The sequence below is a fragment of the Podarcis filfolensis genome, assembly GCF_964270895.1.
Source record: "Podarcis filfolensis genome assembly, chromosome: 10".
In the NCBI taxonomy this organism is placed as follows: domain Eukaryota; kingdom Metazoa; phylum Chordata; class Lepidosauria; order Squamata; family Lacertidae; genus Podarcis; species Podarcis filfolensis.
Window position 1 is genome coordinate 2491897 of NC_139612.1, and position 21020 is coordinate 2512916.

Consider the following 21020-nt stretch of genomic DNA (forward strand, 5'->3'; position numbering starts at 1 on the left):
GCAGGCATACTAGAGCACGCACACAGTACAAATGAGGGTTTTGAAAGTCTATTGAGAAAAGACCTTTGAGCAGCGCCAGTCCTTGCGGTCACTGGAATGTCTGTGATGGTGGGGAGCAAGTTCAAGTGCATAACAATCTTCCGAACAAGCAAGGGGGGTGGCTCTGCGGCCGGCTCTGGCTGGGAACCACCTGGGCCTCCTTCGCCCCCTCCCACAGCCCCACACATTCCCAAGGTTTCTTAATGAGGATAATACAATGGGCTGCTGCTGCTGCTGCTGCTGGGCTCCATTTCATCTGCATGCTGCTTGGCGATCATGTGACTGGGCAGATTATCAGCTGAACAAAAGGAAGCATCAAGGGGTTGCCATGGAGACGTCCAGGCAATCTGACTGTCGCTGGCATTGTACAAAGATCTAAGAGTGGTGGAGGGAGACATGCTAATCACTCACTGCAATGTATCATTTTATTTTTAGCATATGGAGCCTGTAGAATATTAATGTTGCTTTTCCTTTGCACTATGCTTTTCATTCATAAATTTATGAGGTTTTATTATTATTTCTTCTTGGTGTGGCTCCAGAAGACCAAAGGAGAACACCTTTGCTTTCAATAGCTGGCAAGTGTGGGCAGGGCAGCAGGGGCAGCGGGGGGCGCACGTTAGAAGAAAGGTTACAATCCAACTGATAAATGAATGTTTCTCAAATATTTTTTGGGCTGACCCCCTTTTGAAATTTATTCCGTCTTCTGCCTGCCCCACCCTGCCCACTCCCCACAAACCAGCATCTATTCAGTGCATGTGCATAAAGGAAAGACCCCAAAAGGGCCGGGGGGAAGTCGACACAAAAGTTCAACAGACACAACAAGAGACAGAGGCATTAATACTAGTCCTGTCCATCCCAGTGTGTTTTGAGTGACTGGCTGTTCATCAGGAGACGATGGTGATTTCTTACCTGTCCTATCCCAAACAGAGCTCATTCCAATGACGGCCCACAATGGCATCAGTGGCATCAATAATGGTTTCTGCTGAACCTGTTGGATTTCTGTTAGAAATCCCTTCTCTCTCTCTCTTTTTTATAATAATATTTATTAACATTTCAAGAAATTACAAACATAAGAAAAAGAAATAATAAAACAAAAAATTACAAAAAACTGAAAAATAAAAAATTTAAAACAAATCAATTTTTCCATAGCTTATCTTTCATTTACTTGTTTCCTTGACTTCCTCACACCTCCCTTTTTTGTATTCTAGTTCAATTAGTTAATTCAGCAAATCCTTTCCATCTTTGTTTTTATCTTAATCATTTATCTTAATATGTTGTGACTTTACATTCTCACCTGTTAACAACCATTTTTACATACTCCTTTATAACATTACTGCTAAAACCACATAACTTCATTCCAGCATCCTTCTAACATTCCTTAATTTTGCAATGTTTCTGTAAATAGTCTTTAAATTTCTTCCAACCTTCTTCTACCGATTCTTCTCCCTGGTCTCGGATTCTGCCAGTCATTTCCGCCAATTCCATGTAATCCATCACCTTCATCTGCCATTCTTCCTTGGTGGGTAAATCTTGTGTCTTCCAATACTTTGCGATGAGTATTCTTGCTGCTGCTGTAGCGTACATAAAGAAAGTTCTGTCCTTCTTTAGCACCAATTGGCCGACCATGCCCAGGAGAAAGGCCTCTGGTTTCTTCAAAAAGGTATATTTAAATACCTTCTTCATTTCATTATAGATCATCTCCCAGAAAGCCTTAATCCTTGGGCACGTCCACCAAAGGTGAAAGAATGTACCATCAATCTCTTTACATTTCCAACATTTGTTATCAGGCAAATGATAGATTTTTGCAAGCTTGATTGGGGTCATGTACCACCTGTATATCATTTTCATAATATTTTCTCTTAAGGCATTACATGCCGTAAATTTCATACCTGTGGTCCATAACTGTTCCCAGTCAGCCAACATGATGTTATGTCCAACATCTTGTGCCCATTTAATCATAGCAGATTTCACCGTTTCATCCTGAGTGTTCCATTTCAACAGCAAATTATACATTCTTGATAAAATCTTAGTTTTGGAATCTAACAGTTCTGTTTCCAATTTTGATTTTTCCACCTGGAAGCCAATTTTCTTGTCCAAATTGTAAGCCTCCATTATTTGATAATAATGAAGCCAATCTCGCACTTTGTCTTTTAGTTTCTCAAAGCTCTGCAATTTCAATTTGTCTCCCTCTTGTTCCAAAATTTCCCAATATTTCGGCCATTTGGCCTCCATACTGAGCTTTTTCTGAGCCTTCGCTTCCATCGGTGACAACCACCTTGGGGTTTTATTTTCAAGTAAGTCTTTATATCTTGTCCAAACATTAAACAGTGCTTTCCTGACAATATGGTTTTTAGATGCTTTATGTGCTTTGACTTTATCATACCACAAATATGCATGCCACCCAAATACATTGTTGAAACCTTCTAAGTCCAAAATGTCTGTGTTTTCAAGAAGCAGCCATTCTCTCAGCCAGCAAAATGCGGCTGATTCATAGTAAAGTTTAAGGTCTGGCAGGGCAAATCCACCTCTTTCTTTTGCATCAGTTAGTATTTTAAATTTTATTCTGGGTTTCTTGCCCTGCCAGACGAATCTAGAAATATCTCTCTGCCACTTCTTGAAACAGTCCATCTTATCCAAAATTTGCAGTGTTTGAAACAAAAACAACATTCTTGGCAATACGTTCATTTTTATCACAGCGATACGGCCTAGCAATGAAAGCTTCAGATTTGACCAGATTTCTAGGTCCTTTTTCACTTCCATCCAACATTTTTCATAGTTATCTTTAAATAAATTCACATTCTTAGCAGTCATATTAACCCCCAGGTATTTCACTTTCTTAACCAATGTTAATCCTGTCTCCTTCTGAAACCTCTCTCTCTCAATCTCTGTTAGATTTTTCTCCAAAACCTTAGTTTTTATCTTGTTCAACTTAAAACCCGCAACCTGACCAAATTCTTGGATCAGTTCCAATACTCTTTTAGTACTAGATTCTGGCTCCTGTAATGTCAATACTAGGTTATCAGCAAATGCTTTTAATTTGTACTGTTTAGCTCCGACTTGTATTCCTTTAACCAATTGATCCCTTCTAATCATATTTAAAAGGACCTCCAGGACCGATATAAAAAGCACTACATTATTGACAATTAATTTAGCCTTTTGTTCTGAATATATTGCACCTATACCATTTCCAAAACCTTGACCAACCCCCATCCCCTGTAGGTTCTTCTTCATGAAACTCCAGGAAATATTGTCAAAAGCTTTCTCCGCGTCCACAAAAATCAAAACTGCTTTGGTATTAATATTCACTTGTAGTTTTTCTAAAATATTAATTATATTTCTCGTATTATCAGACAAGTGTCTGCCCGGGAGAAAGCCTGCTTGATCTTTATGTATCTCTTCTGCTAGTACTTTTTTTAATCTTTTAGCTAAAATATCTGCAAAAATTTTGTAATCCACATTGAGCAGAGATATGGGGCGGTAATTCTTAAGCTGTGTCTTCTCAGACTCTATTTTCGGTATAAGTGTAATGTAGGCTTCCTTCCACGACTGTGGTGCTTTTTTCCCTTCCAAAATTTCATTACAAACTTCCTTTAATGGTTGTATTATCCATTCTTTCAGGCATCTATTAGAAATCCCTTCTCTCGCCCCTCCCCCCAACAGATGAACATACACTGGTGACAACTTTGCACTCATTTTGGCACCAGACAAAGCTGGTTTTGTTTTCCTGGGCACCAATTATATTATATTGATAAATCTGCTTTTAATATATTTTTGTCATTTAATTGTTGTTATTTATACTTAATTGTTAATCTCTTCAGGAGTTTTTAGTGGAGAGAGATATACAAATTTAATAAACCTTAATAGGTCTTAAGCATACACATTTTGTTGAAACTGACACATTGCTTAGCAACGAAGCTGTTGTAAAATAAAAAATATGCCCTTTTCCCTTATGGGGTATCCAAGAGCCCATATAGAGTCCTTACATAGGTTCCCTATTGGTAGGAGAGAATAACAGAGGCCAACCAGAGAATATTGAGAAGCAAAGCAGCTAGTAAGCTTGATCTTTATTGATCTGTTGCAACAGGGTGCTCCCCTCACTCGCAGGAAAGGCGGAGAAGCCACAAAAATGCTGTGCAAGGGTTTATAAAGACTTTTGAAATTCCCATCCTCTAGATCAAGACCACCCCCAGAAACATTATGCATACATCACAGTAGGGGTGTAACCTAAGACCACCCCTCAGATACATCCCACCTACATCACAGAAATTTAAATGTTGTTTTTCTCTTGTCCTTGTTTATCTCCTGTCTGGCAGGTTACTTGATTAGCCTGGTAGCCTGGCCATTCTTCTGTCGTGATAAAATACTTATTTCCTGGGCCAGGTCACAGGCTCACACCCTATTCATATCTTAAATGTGTCCTTAAGACAGGATTTGTGAGGCGGCGCCAACGGCAATGGCGGTCTCCTTCTGAGTAGGAGGAGAAGCCCTGTAGAAAGTGGGTCTGTTCCGCTACGGCGAAGCGGGGACCCGATCTGAAATCGCAGGCAGAAAGAGCCTGCGAGCGTGGGACCCAGCAGGCACCTTTTGCGCCCCCCGTTTTTGCGAGGGAGCCCCGAAAGGGGTTCCGGTGTGCAGCGGGAGCGGCGCGGTGCTACGGGTCGATTGCTGCGTCTACAGAGCGAAGCCGCGTAGCTGTTGCCGGAGAGCGCTGACCTTTTTCCTGTGAAATTCGGCTCTAAAAGAGAACACCCGTGAGTAGGGGGACTTAAGAAATTTGGATTTGAGAACAAAAAGGACTGAATTTGGGCTCCGAAGCGGAAAGGTGTAAACAGGAAGTCCGCCTTTCCGCTTTGTAAAAGATCAAAGCAAAGACCTTTCTGTGCTATTACTTTAATGTGGATCGTTCAACTTTAACTCTAAGCACCAAAAGAGAGAACTCCCCTGCAGGGGAAGTTGAGAAAGTGACTGTATTTCTTCTGGGGATCTTCTGGGAATTTAAAAAGACTTTTTATTTGAACTCTCATGGGAACGGTCTGTCAGATTAATGAGGTTTGCTACATTTGAGCTCGCATTGACTGTGGATACAGTAAATATTTGATCTAACTCTGCAAGAAGATACATTTCTGAGTTTTACTGATCTGAATACTTAGTTTCAATTAAAGAGGGGATACGGAAAGCTACAAAAAGATTTGTTTGTCTGGCTATTGAGAATTTTATGGCAGCCACTGTATCCCCCTAGAGGACTATTGAAGTTAATACCTGACTGGAGGAATTTTCCACTGTCAACTTTGGGGACTTTCCACTACAAGGCTTGCCTGTGGGAATTGACCTTGACTGAAGATAAAGGGGAATGACTGAACAAAGAGCAACAAGATCCAAGGTCAAAGTCCAACAATCTACTTCAATCTCCCAGCAACGTAGGGCATCTGTGCCTGGCCTCCCTGTGACTCAGGAGGAAGACCCAGGGCAAATTGAGCCAAAAGGAATGGCCTCAGAAGGGGAATTTACATCTGTGTTGAATAAAATTTACGAAAAATTGGAAGGCCTAAGTAAACAGGTCTCAGATCAGTCAGCTGAAATTAAAGGGAACACAGCCAGTATTAATTCAAATACCAAAGCTATAGAAAAACGGTTGGAGGAATCTGCGACTACTAGGAAAATAGCCGAGGAGGCAAAAGAAAAAGCTGTGGCTGTGGAGGAAGAAATCAAACCAATACGTAAACAGATTGGGGACCACCAGGCCTTATTGTCTATGGTTGAATTGAGAGAGAGACAGACAAACCTGAGGATCAGGGCGGTGCCAGAACTTGAGAGAGATAATTTGAATGACTATCTTTCACAGGAATTTCAGAAATTCTGGAACTTGGAGCTGGATAAAGATTTTAAGATAGTGAGCGCCTTCAGACTGGGAAGAGGAGGGAGGAAAAACAGGGTGAGAGACTGTTTGGTGACCCTCCGATCGAAAGAGGAACGAGACAAAATATTGAGTGCTCACTTCCAGAAGACCCTAGAGATTAATGAGACCAGAGCGGAGATCTTTAAAGATATTCCGAAACACCTTTTGGATTTGAGAACTAACTACGGAGACTTGGTGGCCTTGTTGAGAAAGAATACTATTGTTTTCAGATGGGAGTTCCCCCAGGGACTGTCCTTTACATTTAAGGGGAAAAAGTTCAGAATCAGATCAGTGGAAGATAAGGAAAAATTTCTGAGAGATTTTGAAGAAGATCTACAAAAGGAAGCGACAGATCTGCCAAAAGCCTTGAGACCAGGAGCTGGCATAGCACCACCACCTTTGGAATTTGACAAATCAAAAAAGAAGATACCACTGCAAGAACTTGACGAGCTCTTGGGAGCGGCTGGAGGAAATTAAAATAAACACACCATGTCTCTGCAATTATTAAGCTGGAACATTCACGGTTTTAACTCGCCGGAGAAGAGGAGGAAAGTATTTCATATATTGAAAAAGGACCAATTGGATCTAATTTGTTTGCAGGAAACTCATGTGGTAAGGCTCCACAGGAAAGTTCTCATTAATAAAAGACTGGGTCAAGAATTTATTTCATCGGACAAAGTTAAAAAGAGAGGAGTTGTTATATACGCTAAAGAGAGCCTATCACCGAAATTTGTTTTTAAAGATGAACAAGGAAGGTTTATTGCAATTGAGATTCAACTACAAGGTGAAAAATATTTGATTTTAGGAGTATATGCACCAAATGAGGGGAAATCTGAATTTTTTAAGAAATTGCACGAGACATTGTTGGACTATATGGACTATAACATTATTTTGATGGGAGATATGAATGGAGTGGTATCTACTAACATGGATAAGTCACAAAGACAGGTGGTAACTAAAGATGGAAGACTACCTAAAACTTTCTTTGAATTGACTGACAATATGGATTTGATTGACACTTGGAGAACTAAGAACCCCCTTGGAAGAGAGGGAACATTCTTCTCTGAAGCCAATATGACATGGACAAGAATTGATCAAATATGGATAACTAGAGGACTGGCACCCAAGATTCGAAAAGTGGAAATCTGCCCCAAAACTTGCTCCGACCACAATGCAATAAAGATGGAGATGAAACTAATGCCAATCGGCTCCTTCAGATGGAGGATGAATGACGCCCTGTTTAGAAACCAGGAGGTGATTAAGAAGGCCCAAAAAACATTGAGAGACTACTTTGAGATAAATTTAAACACTACGGTGGAAAAAAGAACAGTCTGGGACGCAAGCAAAGCGGTCATGCGAGGGTTTTTGATTCAACAGAATGCAATAAAGAAGAGAACTCAAAATGAGAAAAAAGATAAAATTTTGGAAAAAATAAAAGAAGGAGAGAAAAGATTAAGAGCGAAACCAAAATCCCAAGAGATTCTGAGAGAAATTAAGTTATATCAAGTACAATATATGAGAATGATAAATCAGGAAGTGGAATGGAAAATCAAACAGATGAGACAAAAGTCTTTTGAATCGGCTAACAAATGTGGGAAACTGCTTGCATGGCAGATGAAGAAAAGACAGAAACTAAACACCATAACAAATTTGGAAGTAAATGGAAAGATTATACAGAACCCATTGGAAATTAGAAACTGCTTCCAGAGATTTTTCAAACAACTTTATACACAAGGGCCACAGAAAGAGGTCGAATTAGACCAATTTCTGAGGAAAAACGGATTACAAAAAATCTCTCAAGAAAAGAGGATAATGTTGAGTGACAAAATTACAGAACAGGAAGTGGAGGGTGCCATTCGGAACATGCAGTTGGGCAAATCTCCAGGACCAGACGGCTTAACCTCCAAATACTATAGAGTTTTGAAAGATTGGTTAATTCGACCACTAATGGAGGTATGCAATGAGATACTAGAGGGGAAAAAGGCGCCGGAGTCGTGGCAGGAAGCTTATATTACACTTATACCAAAAACTGAGTCTGAAAAGACGCAACTTAAGAACTACCGCCCCATATCCCTTCTTAATGTGGATTACAAAATATTTGCGGACATTTTGGCAAATAGATTAAAGAAAGTACTATTGGAAGAGATTCATAAGGACCAAGCGGGCTTTCTCCCGGGTAGACACTTGTCGGACAATACAAGGAACATAATTAACATCTTGGAGAAGTTGCAAGTGAATATAAACACCAAAGCAGTTTTAATCTTTATAGATGCGGAGAAAGCCTTTGACAACATTTCTTGGAGTTTTATGTATAAAGACTTTTGAAATTCCCATCCTCTAGATCAAGACCACCCCCAGAAACATTATGCATACATCACAGTAGGGGTGTAACCTAAGACCACCCCTCAGATACATCCCACCTACATCACAGAAATTTAAATGTTGTTTTTCTCTTGTCCTTGTTTATCTCCTGTCTGGCAGGTTACTTGATTAGCCTGGTAGCCTGGCCATTCTTCTGTAGTGATAAAATACTTATTTCCTGGGCCAGGTCACAGGCTCACACCCTATTCATATCTTAAATGTGTCCTTAAGACAGGATTTGTGAGGAAAGAGACAATGGGGAGACTTTTCCAGTTTGACCTTGCAGAGAAAACATTTGGTCAGTTTAGGAATCAAAATGGTTCCAGGTTGGCCTTCCTGTGTTGATCTATGTATGTGCAGTTATGAACATTGCCATATATCTAAGACCATAAAATTCCTATCACAAAGCTAAGAAAAGTAAAAGCCAGTGAAGTTGGCTAAAATAAGATTTATATATTTTTAAAAGCAAAACTGCTTGGACCATTAGCCACATGCAACCATGATTAATACCTTGTTTGCAAATGAATGCTGATTTGCAATCAGATCTAAGAATGTGCTGATATAGCCACATCTTACGATCTAGTTACTGCAGAAAGTTAATTGAAAAATTAGGCTAACAAGTGTTAGCCTAAGAAGAAAACCAGAGAGACTAAAAGTCTCATTATCTGATCTAAATTTGCTAATCCAAGCAAAGTAATAAAGATCACCAAAGCCACTTAATAAGAAAGTCACTTCCCAAGATGTGCTTATCCTTGCCAATGATTTTCCATAATTAAATGGGTTTCATTTACAAGTCATGTGCATTTTGGGATTTTTTCTGTATTGATTTTTATGTGCCTGGAATTTTCAGTGCAACTATTTAGCTGACTGAATGCTTCGTCTCTTTTCACAAATGATGCTTAAATCAGTTTATGCTTTGCTCCCCCCCCCCATGCGTAATGAAAAAGGTACGTTTGACTAGAATGAAACCTTGGATTTTTAAAAGAGCTCTTTCCTGCTTTCTCTGTCACATCCTGAACACCTGCAGACCACACATTTTAAGCTGAAAGGTGTTATTAAAAACCTGGCAGTTCTCAGGTGACTGAGTCCAAATGGGTGCTAAAAAATTCTAACTGATCCTAGAAGATAACGCAGCAGCACGCAACATTCTGGTGGAGGCAGCACATGCTTTTTTAAAATTTAATTTGGAGGCACACTGGTGTAAGAGTGTATACAGGTAAAGGTTCCCTGCTCTCAAAGGAGGTGTTGATCTGAGCACAAAGGAAAACCTTCTCTGGACACAGGCAATTCCTCTCCATCTCTGCATCTGAACCATTCAAGGACCTGTGATGGCACAATCACCAACCTCAGTGGAGAGCGGGGGGGGGGGGGTGAGTCTGGAGCAGCAATACACAAAGAGAAGCAGGAAGCTGGGGGAATCCAGTCAGTTGGGTGGGGTATTATTATTATTGGCTTTAGACTTTCAACCACTTTTAATTATACAACAGAGCAGCACACCAGCAGTTGTCTCAATGGCATATTAGCAGTCCCCAGCGCATGCCTGGGAAATTACTGAGACACACTGCGGTCCTGAAGAAGTGATGCACTGACTGGTTCATCCAGGATCAAAATTCATGATGAAAGTGTCCCATTTCCCTCCCCTCCCTTTTCTTCTGTTGACTCCTTCCATCTTCTTCTTTTCTAGGGCTACAAAGTAAAAAGTGCCTTCAGTGCAGACCAAGAGAAAGAGGAAGTGGCTGTAGAGCTAGATCATTCAGGATCTAACTTTCTGTGTAAACCGAGACAAACATTTGTACTACACAAAGAAGATTGCTGTTCCCATCTGCTTCATGCAGCAAATTGGATAAAACACCCAAGAAGAAATTTTCCTACCCCCAAATCAGAATGGACTTTACAGTGGTTTGTTGCGAGCCATCCCGAAGTCCCAAAGGAAGGTATTACCATATATAAGCTGGTCCTGTCCGTATTAATGCAGGGCCAGTGCAGAGAAGCCCCAGACATGAGGTGGTGGTCACTTAACTGCCCGGCTCCTTCCACATCACTATGTGCTCCACACACACACCAGGTGTAAGGCAACAGAGCTTTATACACCACTGCAAGCACACAATTGATGTACTAGTGGGAGCCTCTTTTAGCAGTCCAGGGTGAGTCTGGGCCCTGCTATATTTTACGCTGCTAAATAATCCAGCTATCATGGGCTAAAAAACTGGTTATTTTGGTGTTTTTTAGATTCCAGTGTCAAGGACGCTACTCTTACCGTTGTTGATATCTATTTCAAATTAAATGCAATTCCTCTAGTTATAGCTTTGGTGAGACACGGCTATTATGTTCTCAGTTAGATTCCTAACATGCTGGCCACTAGGCTCCCTGAAAGAAGGGAACATCTGATACAAGGTGACTTTTCTTCTGCCATGTAACTGACAGTAAGCAATTTCTGATGACTTACCCACAGTGCAGCTCGGCATGTATTACAGGAGGTCATGAAACTGAAGCTGAAAAAAATCACTTTCTGAAAATTGTACGATGTGTTTCCCTGAAACACAACAGTTTCAAAAAGGCCTTTAAAAGAATCTACCTTTCTGTGCCCTCTTTTGTATCTTTTCAATAATGACGACTCTCAATACAGCATAAGCATCTCTGAATTGGATCTCTGAGATGCCGCAAAGACAGGAAGAGAACTCTCTAGCCACAGGATAAAAGAAAAGTAGTTTTGGTTCACATTTGATGTACACATAGTCTATGTTTTCACCCTTCAAGATGTCAAGCAACAAAACAAATACTTTGAACAATACATATTAACAATGCTAATTAAATCCCAAAGGTATTGCAGTTGATTGTAGCAATGTTAGAATCGTAGAATTGTAGAGTTGGAAGGGATGCTAAGCATGATCTAGTCCAAGCCCCTGTAATGCAGGAATCTCAGCTCAAGCATCCCTGACAGATGGCCATCCAACCTCTGCTTAAAAACCTCCAAGGAAGAAGAGTCAACAACCTCCTGTGAGAGACCGTTCCACTGTCAAACAGCTCTTACTGTCAAAAAGTTTTTAGTTGGAATCTCCCTTCTTGTAACTTGAAGCCATTGGTTCGAGTCCTACCCTCCAGAGCAGGAAAAACAAGCTTGCTTCACCTTCCATGTGTCAACCCTTGAGATATTTGGAGATGGCCGTCATATCTCCTCTCGTCTCCTCTTTCCCAGGCTTAACATACCCAGCTCCTGCAAGCATTCCTCAGAAGGCTTGGTTTCCAGACCCTTGATCATCTTGGTTGCTTTCCTCTGCACACCTTCCAGCTTGCCAACTTCCTTCTTAAATTGTGGCGCCCAGAATTGGACGTAGTATTCCAGGTGTGGTCTGACTAAGGCAGAATAGAATGGGTCTATTACTTCCCTTGATCTGGACACTAGACTTCTGTTGATGCAGCCTAGAATAGTGTTAGCGTTTGTTTTCTTTTTTTGAAATCTCAAAATGCTTAACTTTGGCTTAAGCCTGTATGAAAAGCCCTTCTGGATGAGGCCAAAGGTCCGTCATCTGGTGTAACATCCTGTTCTCACCACGGCCAGCCAGATCCCTTGGGACGCGCATGAGCAAGACGGGAGCACAAAGCCCTCTTCCAAACAGCCACTTCAATGTGCCCAAAGCTCCTGAAACTTTGTACAGCTTCTCTCTTCTACTTCACACTTGTTTAAATTTTAAGGACACTGACTGGTTGAATTTTGGAGTATTTTTTCTGTTGGTGATTATTGAAGGTTTAAAAGCTGTGGGTTGCATCCAGTGTTAGTCATATTCAGAGTAGAGCTATTGAAATTAATAGACATAACTAACTTAGGTCCATTAATTTCAGTGGGTCTACTCTGAGTTGGAGGCATCCCTGCATTCCTGGCTGGAATGAGCATCCTACTGTACAATTTCCAAGAAATGGTTAGTGTGCCACTGAAGAGAATCACTATTCTGATTAACATTTTTTTAATGTCAGTTTAAAAATAACAGACCCTCCAAATTAATAGAAAGCTGATATAGGAACCAGAGAGATATTTCAATTCACCCAACATGTCAGGACTGACAGTTCCCAGCAGAACAAGCGCTTATGCTTAAGAGACTTAAGAGATGGCATTTCTGTCATGTCTCTGTAGAAAAATGATCTGTGCTCCAACAGACGTGTCAGAGTTTCCTTCTCCAGTAGTGATGCCTCACATTTTGCTTTTGTTTTACTATACACAACTGTTAGTGTTTGTAAATATTAACACAGGCATTTTAGGTGCTGTTTCTCCAGGCAGCCTAGTAAATCCTAATTGTGGTTCAACTTGGTGTACAGGGAAGCTGCAGAGTGAATCAGATCCTGCAGCTAATACATAAGAAGAAGCTGTGCCCACAGCACTTCCTCCGACTGCATTGGCACAGTCCAGGCACACTCGTGTTTGGACACCAGGACAGACCCAGCTGCATCTGGTGAGTTCTCTTTCGCTGCTGTAAACAGAGGGGGAAGGAGAATAATTCTCATACTGGGTAACTCATTTCCATATTAGTTTTTCAAAATTAACCATCTGTGCAGGTATACATCCTGCAACATTTCAATGCGAATTTTTGTGGTTTAATAATCCCAATTCATAAGTGCACCAAAGTCCTATTTGGGCACTCAAGATGCATCTTGATAAGTACCTGCGGCAGGGCAGTGGGTGGCACCTGTTTGTTTGGAAAGGGCTCCTGCATCCTGCACGGGGCCCCATCTAATGCTGCCCACATGCTGGGGAGAATGTCTGCGGGGAAACAGCCTATCAAATGCAAACTCATGAAGACCGCCTCAAAGAGTTGACAGTCACCTGCCTGACATGATTATTATCACCTGTGTTGAATGCTCAAATCGGGAAGGGCCAGAAGAAATTGTTTATGTATGTGACCACAGCTACCCGAATATTGTTATGCGCATATTATAATTCTACAATCTGCCTACTATGCATCCTACCCTTCCAAAGAGTTATGCATGTTATGAGGGGCGAGGGTTGATGGTAAAGTCCTATTCACAAATGTCAAGAAACCAAATTGTACTTCCTCCCTGAGTATTAATGCCCTGGCCACCCTACTATGTTGCATTAAAACTCTGCAAGGGCAGTATTCCAAACTCCGTATATCTACCCTGTCACTGGAAACATTTCAGCATTTTGTAGATTTCCTGCAGTCTCTCTCAAAAAAAATTGAACATTTTTTGCACTAGTCCACTTGTATTCTCAGAATATTTGAAACCAGCTGCGACAAACCATCTTCATTCCCATCTCAACTCTTTAACATGCATACTCATAAAGGACCATTTGTGCAACCCTAAAGCTGCATAGCCATCATGTAGTGCAAAAGGAGTAGAAAATGCAGGGAGAAAACTAGCAATCCTTTACTTAAAGGATTGGTAATATTGCATCCACTGAAGTGCTGCTGGATCCTGCTAAAATCCCCACTTTTATGCAGAACCCTGCTACTCAAAATATGTCCAATGAGTTTTAACCTTGCTTGGAAACAGCAGATAAAAGAACCAAGGCATTGTGGGTGCCAGGTGTTGTGTTTGAGGGAAAATAAATAATCCCATATAGCTAGATGACATAGACCAAAACTTGTTCTGGGGGGAGGGGGGATGTTGGCAACTAGAAATTCTGTAATTGCTTGGCCTTGTCTAAATATGCTAGTTTGTTTCAAACATACAAAACAGTGTTTCTCTTCTAGATGAATGTCTATTTGAGATTATTATGCTTTGTGCATCATCCATCCCTGACAAGGTCACCTGCTATATTAAAATGTCATCCCAGCGTCTGGCTCAGGCCCATCATCATTGCTAATCATTGCCATTTTCACATCCTTAGATGGATCTGCATTGTTGGAGACAAAATTGCTTTTGCATTCCTGCCTTTCTCTGACTCTTTTTACGGGATTAATTTCTCATCTTATCCCTAGAGTTGCCCTCACAATTGGCGTTTCCATAGAAAGCAGTTACTCGATCCAGAGTCCTAATGGCACAACAAGAGATGGTTGCCGTGAACAGCTGTAAAAACCTTTCGCTCAGAGGCCGCCTTGCAAACAACCCCCCCCCATTGAGCCCCTTCACAGTGATCTATTTTGCTCATGAAGGGTTGGCCAGTTGAAAATTGTCTCTCTGAGGTTTCGCCCCCACGGCATCTTCCCTGGAAGAAGCTAAAAGATTTGAAAGGCATAATAAAATGCCATTCACTGAAGCAGTTTCTGTCTTCCGTGTGTCACAGAATTAAGACCTGCAAGCACACTTGTGTGTTAGTCACTTAAATATGTTTCAAGGCTTTTGTCTCTGGACTGGCATTTAGGGTTCAGGATTCAACCAGAAGGTATTTGGAGCAAATGTGGAAATGTCAAAATGGCAGGCAGCTTGCAGTTACTTGCTGCCCATATTGACTGGATGGTCATCCCATCTCTATGAATGCTGCATTTCCCAAGTTTTTTTTTAAAAAATAAGAGTCTCTTGTCATCTCCCTCAGCAGCATGATGCAATCTGCCAATCATCTCCCACAAATCCAGTATGGACCCCTGAAATGTTCAGCCTTAGCTGCTGGGGAAAGAAGGCCCTTCTTGCCTCAGGATGCTCAGGGCCCTCTCTGAAAGGCTGTGCTCTTCCCTTCAGATGCCCTTCTTCACTGTTTGCACTCCCAGAATGGAGGTGCAAGGAAGAGAGACATGTCTTTCTAAGGAGTCAGGGCTTTCTCTCTCTCTCTCCTTGAATGCCTTTTTTCTATCATTTTTCAACATCCAAATTACATTTGCATATTTTTTTTAAAAAAAAACTATGTGCATTAGAAAGCCTGCCAGACTTAATTGGGATTGAAGAAGAAAGATGAAAAGATTGTGTGACATTCTGAGCAGCTGGAATTGGCAGTGAGAAAAAGCAGAGGAAATGAGATTGGTGGAAGGGACTGTTTATAGCACAAGACGGTCCATCTGCTTGGAGGGGTGAAAATAAAACAACTGAACCTAAAGAGACTTTGTGGTGTGAACTAACTGCCTACTTGCAAGCAGCAGAAGCAAGAGACTACTGCATTCACTAGGAATAGGATGTTAGCTCTTCTGCATACAATACAGCATGTGTGTACAGCTGAAATTCTTGTTGCATCTTAGTAATGTACTCAGCTACACTAGTTAAGAAACAGCTATTGGAATGAGCTATAAACATGCAACAACAGATGGCGCCAGAGAGCAGGAAATTTTAAAACACAATTTCCCATAGAGATCTTTTCTTTTGTTAAAACAATCTAGTTTCTGACTTATTCATAGCATTTTTTTCCTGTGTTTGGACTCCTCACCAAATCATTTACTCCACTGACTAGCTGAGCAGACCACACAGATTAACATGATAGGCCCTATAAGTGGCTTTGAACAAGTCATTCAAAACACCCATTCAAAACACTTAGCTGTTGTCTTTCTAGTGGGTCTCATCTAAATCAGAGATAATTTTGTATCTTTGGCCACCTAGAGGATGTGGGAAACACACGTAGCTCGGATAACATATTTTTAAATCCTAGAGGCCCTACCACATTTCAATCACAGTGCAATAAAAACATTTTTTTAAAGTTTTGCTAAGAAGAAAAACAAAACAACAGAGGGACAAAACCAGAGGAAGTGGGTAGTGGAGGCAGAAGTAAATCAGGAAAGAACAAGCCCACATACTGAAGCTTAAGACTGAAGCTTCACCTGCAAAGCGGGGGCCACTGAATTATGTTGTGACGTGGGTTGCATGGCTTAAAAGCTGCCACAATCAAGTGCCACTTGACAAGCAGCAAGATAGCTTGTTGCTCCGTGAAATTTAAAAGGATTCACTGCTAACTGTTCCCGGGTGGCAAAGGATTAAGGCCCATCTGCCCCTGGAGGGGATCTTTTTGAGAGTGTGACTTACCTACTCTCCAAACTGAGGACTTTATATTAGTTGAACACATGAGCTCTGCAGCCACAAAGTTATTATTGGAAAGGTGCTGCTGACTTCATTGCAGAGCCTGAGTTGAGACCTATCAGTCGCACCCGCCCACCAAGCCCGAGGCTACCCTCCAGAAAACAAAGCCCCCCTCAGAAATGCAGACACTGACCAGGCTGGCTCTAGATGGGGAACTTGTTGAACCCAAGCTCCCAACAAGGCAACATGTTGGCTGGTCAGAGATGATGAGAGTTAGAGACCAGCCACATCTGAAGGGCTGCAGGTTCATCCATCTCTGCTCCAGAGAATAGGGAATGCTCCAAGGAACAAGAATGGTGGGGAGGAGGAAAGGTGTGGGACAAGCCCTCTCCGTGATTATGCAGCCTACACGCTTGCACCAGGAATCCAGGCGCATCCTTGCTGAGATGCCCTTGGTATTGTCAAACCTCAAACGCAGCGTACTGCATGTTATGGACAATGCACACGGCTGGCTCAAGCAACTTGCGGGCCTGGGGCAGAAAACTGAAAGAGAACCTCTGCCACCAAGAATCTCACACTAACTGAGATGTGATCCACTGCTCCACTGAATGGGTCAGATGACCCATTTATTAAGCATTCATCCCGATTTGCTAGCGCAAAGGTTACATGCAGGTTAGGTTATATCCAATTTTTACTGAGCATTTGTTCTAATTTGTTTACAGGGCAGTTCTACACCAATGCACAATCTTTCTGATTTGCTTGTGGGGTCTTTATTTGGCTTTCCCTTAGTCACTCGTTCATTCCCACACACTTTTCAATGCATTTCCACATCACTTTCCAAACCGCAAAACCCCCAATTCTTTTTTTGTAATGGATTTGTTGTGCTAATGCAACAGAGTCTTTAATTGCACAAACTGAAAGTTCCTGTAGAAGCCGGAATCCCTCACACAAAATTGTGACAGCCTGGACAAACCCTTAAGCCCTTTCAAAACTCTGACACCTTTCAGTGGGGCACATGCAGAAGTGGTTCGTGGTCAACAGCAGAGTTGACCATGACAATGAGATTCATCCTCCCCATGATTTTTTCCTAAGTATCTTCTTTTCAGAGCCTTTTTTTTGGGGGGGGGGGTCAGAGATTCACTGTTTTATCTTTCCTTCAGTCTGACAAAACCCAAGCAACTATGATCACATGTGTTGCCATGGCAAGTGTTCATCCAATATCAGAGCTAACAGTCATGTAAAATCCACATAATTGGCCCATTTTTGAAAATAACTCAATGCTTTCATGCTAATCCTTGAATATGCATGAGAGGCACAGATGGAAGTGTCCTCCTTTCAGCTGGCTGGATTTTCATTTAAGCCAACCAACAACAAAAAGAAGAGCTTTCAATGGATTTCCGAGAGCATTTTTGCACACACCCTCCCACACACGGATTGCTTTTTCCTTGGAATTGCAAAATTTCACAGATGAGGACTGAAGCACTTGTTTTTTAGGTTTCTCAAACACATTCCATGCCAAATCAGGGCTAGGACTTTGCACATTGCCATAGATAAGTAAAGATTCTCTTCCTCTTTTTCTGCTTGAGACACCTAGTTATCATATTTGTGGGTGAGAATTTACCTTCCACCTGTTTTAGTAAGTACAGTCTTAAAGAAAAAAGAAAAGAAAAGAAAAGAAAAGAAAAGAAAAGAAAAGAAAAGAAGAGTGATTCATATTTCAGGCCTAAACCATACACATATAAAATGTGCCTTCTATTGGTAAACTTAGGCACTCCTCATTGCATTGGATCTGCTAAGGGAGGAAAGAGTTGATTTATACATTCCCTCAAACACATTGATGGGATTCTTCCTCAGCTTGAATAAGCACTTAACTTCAAAGACTTACTGGATTGCAATATCCTGTGTTCTCTTTAAATGGCTAGGGAGGCAGGAAGAGAACTACATTCACCCCTTTCTCTGGACAGGAGTTGCAGCCATACCAACAGCTGAACTCACCTGAGCAGGTATAGGGCATACATAATTAAGTGTGCAATTCAGGCTTCTTCAGCCTGGTGCCCTCCAGATATTGTTGGACACCCCCAGCCTCCCCCCCTAATAGAGAGTTGGAGTCCAGCAACATCTGGAGGGACACCAAATCAGGGAAGGCTGATGCAATTAGGCTCAGAAAACCAGAACTATGGACTCAGAAAATAACCTTGCTTATTCCAGGTCCAATTACAAGCAAAACTGGATCCTGCCACACACCCCAATGTTACTGAGACTGCAATAGGCACTAATCCTTCCCTCCAAAACACTCAACCCGTTTACTTTGCGGTGGCAGTAGGAAGAGGGTCTCTGTTTTTCCTTGTCTTCTCACAAGCCCTACCATGCCTGGCATGGGTGTTACTAGGAGAGGGAGGGACTGATGTCTCTGAGTCACAGATGAACTTGTGGAGAGTAACCCAGCCTCTTATTTGGAGGCAAATATTTAAGAGTCACCAAAATCTGTACTCCCAAACAGGGAATTATGATGCCGTTTGGCAACTGTGTAGGGAGACGATCTCCAGCTATGGTTTATCTGTCAGCAGAAACCGATCCCTTTCAGAGGACCATCCCTCATACTGAAATCCACATCGGGGGCCCTAAACTGCAGTTTGAGAATGTCAATGCTGCTTCCAAACCTTGAACTCTGTTTAAATAAAATGAAGGCATAATCTTACATGCAGAACCATCAGGGAAGTCTCCCTATATCCTTTCTTAACCATTCCTATCAGTTTCCTGTCCTGAATTCTAGTCACATAACAGGCACAATAAATAACATGCCATAATATTGCCCTTTGCCTCTCATGTGATAAATATTCCCACTATGTTTACCCTTTGGTGTTTAGTGAAGGATGTGCATCTCCAGGAATCTGTGACTCCACTCTATTCCAGACTGTGCTTTTAACTGCACAATTCCTTTCTTTAATTGCAGAGGAAAGAGTGGAAAGGGATTGACTTCTGGAAGACTAACAAAGGCACTTCTGTCTGCCCCCCCCCATGGGGAACTGTCCCTCTTGTTTATTTTTATTGACCCAGTCTGTCTTTCCCATTTGATTTGCAATGCCTCCCTCGGCTGCGGTTACCTTGATGGTTCACAATTTACCGGTTTGCTTTCAAGACTTGCTACGCTAAAAATGCAATTCCATCTGTGATGCCCTGCTTTGTTTTCTCCCCATTCTTCCACTTGAATTGTTTACTAATCCTTGGCCAATGACTTTTCTCCAAGGTGTCTATATACTTCAGAGACAAGATCTTGCTGCCCAGACGACCAGAGAGCTCAAAGAACCTTCCCTGCCGTACATACAGCCCTTCCCTCATGTGGAACTTCACTTCCTGGGTCACCAGGAAGCATCACAAGACAGTGCTCTTTTACAGAATTGAAAGTAGTTTCACAGGGACATCGTGCTAACACTCATTCCCCACCCCCCACAACCATCCCACTATCTACTGTGATCAAACAGGTTTTTTATCTTCTGTGATGCAAACACTCCCTTGTCCTGACATGCTGTCTTGCCATTAGAGACAGGATGGAGATCGCTGGTGACGCTTTCACTAACACAACGGTACTGCTACATTACAAATAGTATCCCAACCAGCACACATAAGAATATGATTGCAGCCACACTTAAAACTTTACATATTGCAGTCCTCTTTTCTGCCTCGCATGTGGATCATCACACTTTCTGATTTGTTGATTTTACATTTATATCCCATTTATTTTCCATCATGGAACCCAAGGTGCATGTGTGCATGTGGTTTCCAGGAAGTCACTGTTTCAGGCAGCAACCAGACCTGGACCAACTTAGCTTCAGCAAGATGGTGGCCTCATCCTCTGGTGCCTGCAGATCACCCCCTGGGTATGCTATAGGCATGACATTAGAACCAGGTTAAAAGGCTTCTGAATGAAACATTCACTCTGATGAGTGTTGCATATATGCAATGGGTACCTATATGCAATGGGTGAAGAGAATTGGGTGGGGAGAGGGGATAAATATATGTGCTGCAAGACATCACCTGGTTTGTCAGATACTATTATGCAGGACTGAAAATGAGGCAGCAAAAGGAGTAGAGTTCAATGCACTCTTTGCCCTGGAAAAATCCTCCATGGACAGCAATTTAAGCACCACAGCTGCAACTAATGTTGTGCTATAATGCTGGATATCTCATAGTTTGTGCAACTCACTTACTCTGCATGACATTATTTGCATGAAATAGCACACCATAGTAATTACAATTTAGCAGTCAAATTAGAAAGATTTTGATTATAATGACTTTGCATGACACAGTACCCAGCATGAAACATCAGACAAGCATTTTCATTAAGGGTATGCAAATACCACCATGGGACAGGGATGAGCTTTAGTGCTTTGTTATTATTATTGATTTACAAAAATAGAACTTCGGTTGATAAATATAGCAAGAAACTAATTATGTATTGGTTCTATTTGGCATAGTAGCACCATGTTCCAGCATTTAGAGGGGCACAATCTACATTTAGAAGAGGCCAGTCTTGTAAAAAGTTTTTCTCGAAAAGAAGCTACCAATTCCCCATGCCGAGACTGCACCAGTAGAAGACAAAATTATCTGTTTCTAATTCTATCATAGCTTCATATTGTACAATCCAGCCCATGGTATTTGCAGCTATGCTCCTCTGAAGTCAATTAAATGAGACCTAATGCTGTAGCCATTACACTGCCCAACTTTTTTTGCCAGGATGGTTGCATCTTCTTCCAAAGTTTGCTCACATGCTGGCATTAGACACCCACGTATGCAGATTGCTTTAATAGCATCATTAGCAACAATGCTAACAATG

At 41.6% G+C, this 21020-nt stretch overlaps 1 protein-coding gene and 1 long non-coding RNA gene across 3 annotated transcripts in view; one reads left to right on the plus strand and one right to left on the minus strand.

Annotated features, from left to right (window-relative positions):
- The window catches only part of FRMD4A (FERM domain containing 4A), a 426455-nt gene that overhangs the window by 365306 nt on the left and 40129 nt on the right, over positions 1–21020 (minus strand). The window lies entirely within an intron of this gene.
- Positions 410–20564, plus strand: LOC310744270. Its single transcript, XR_014539478.1, has 4 exons — positions 410–614; positions 9981–10230; positions 12608–12741; positions 19434–20564. It is a non-coding gene; the product is annotated as an uncharacterized lncRNA (long non-coding RNA).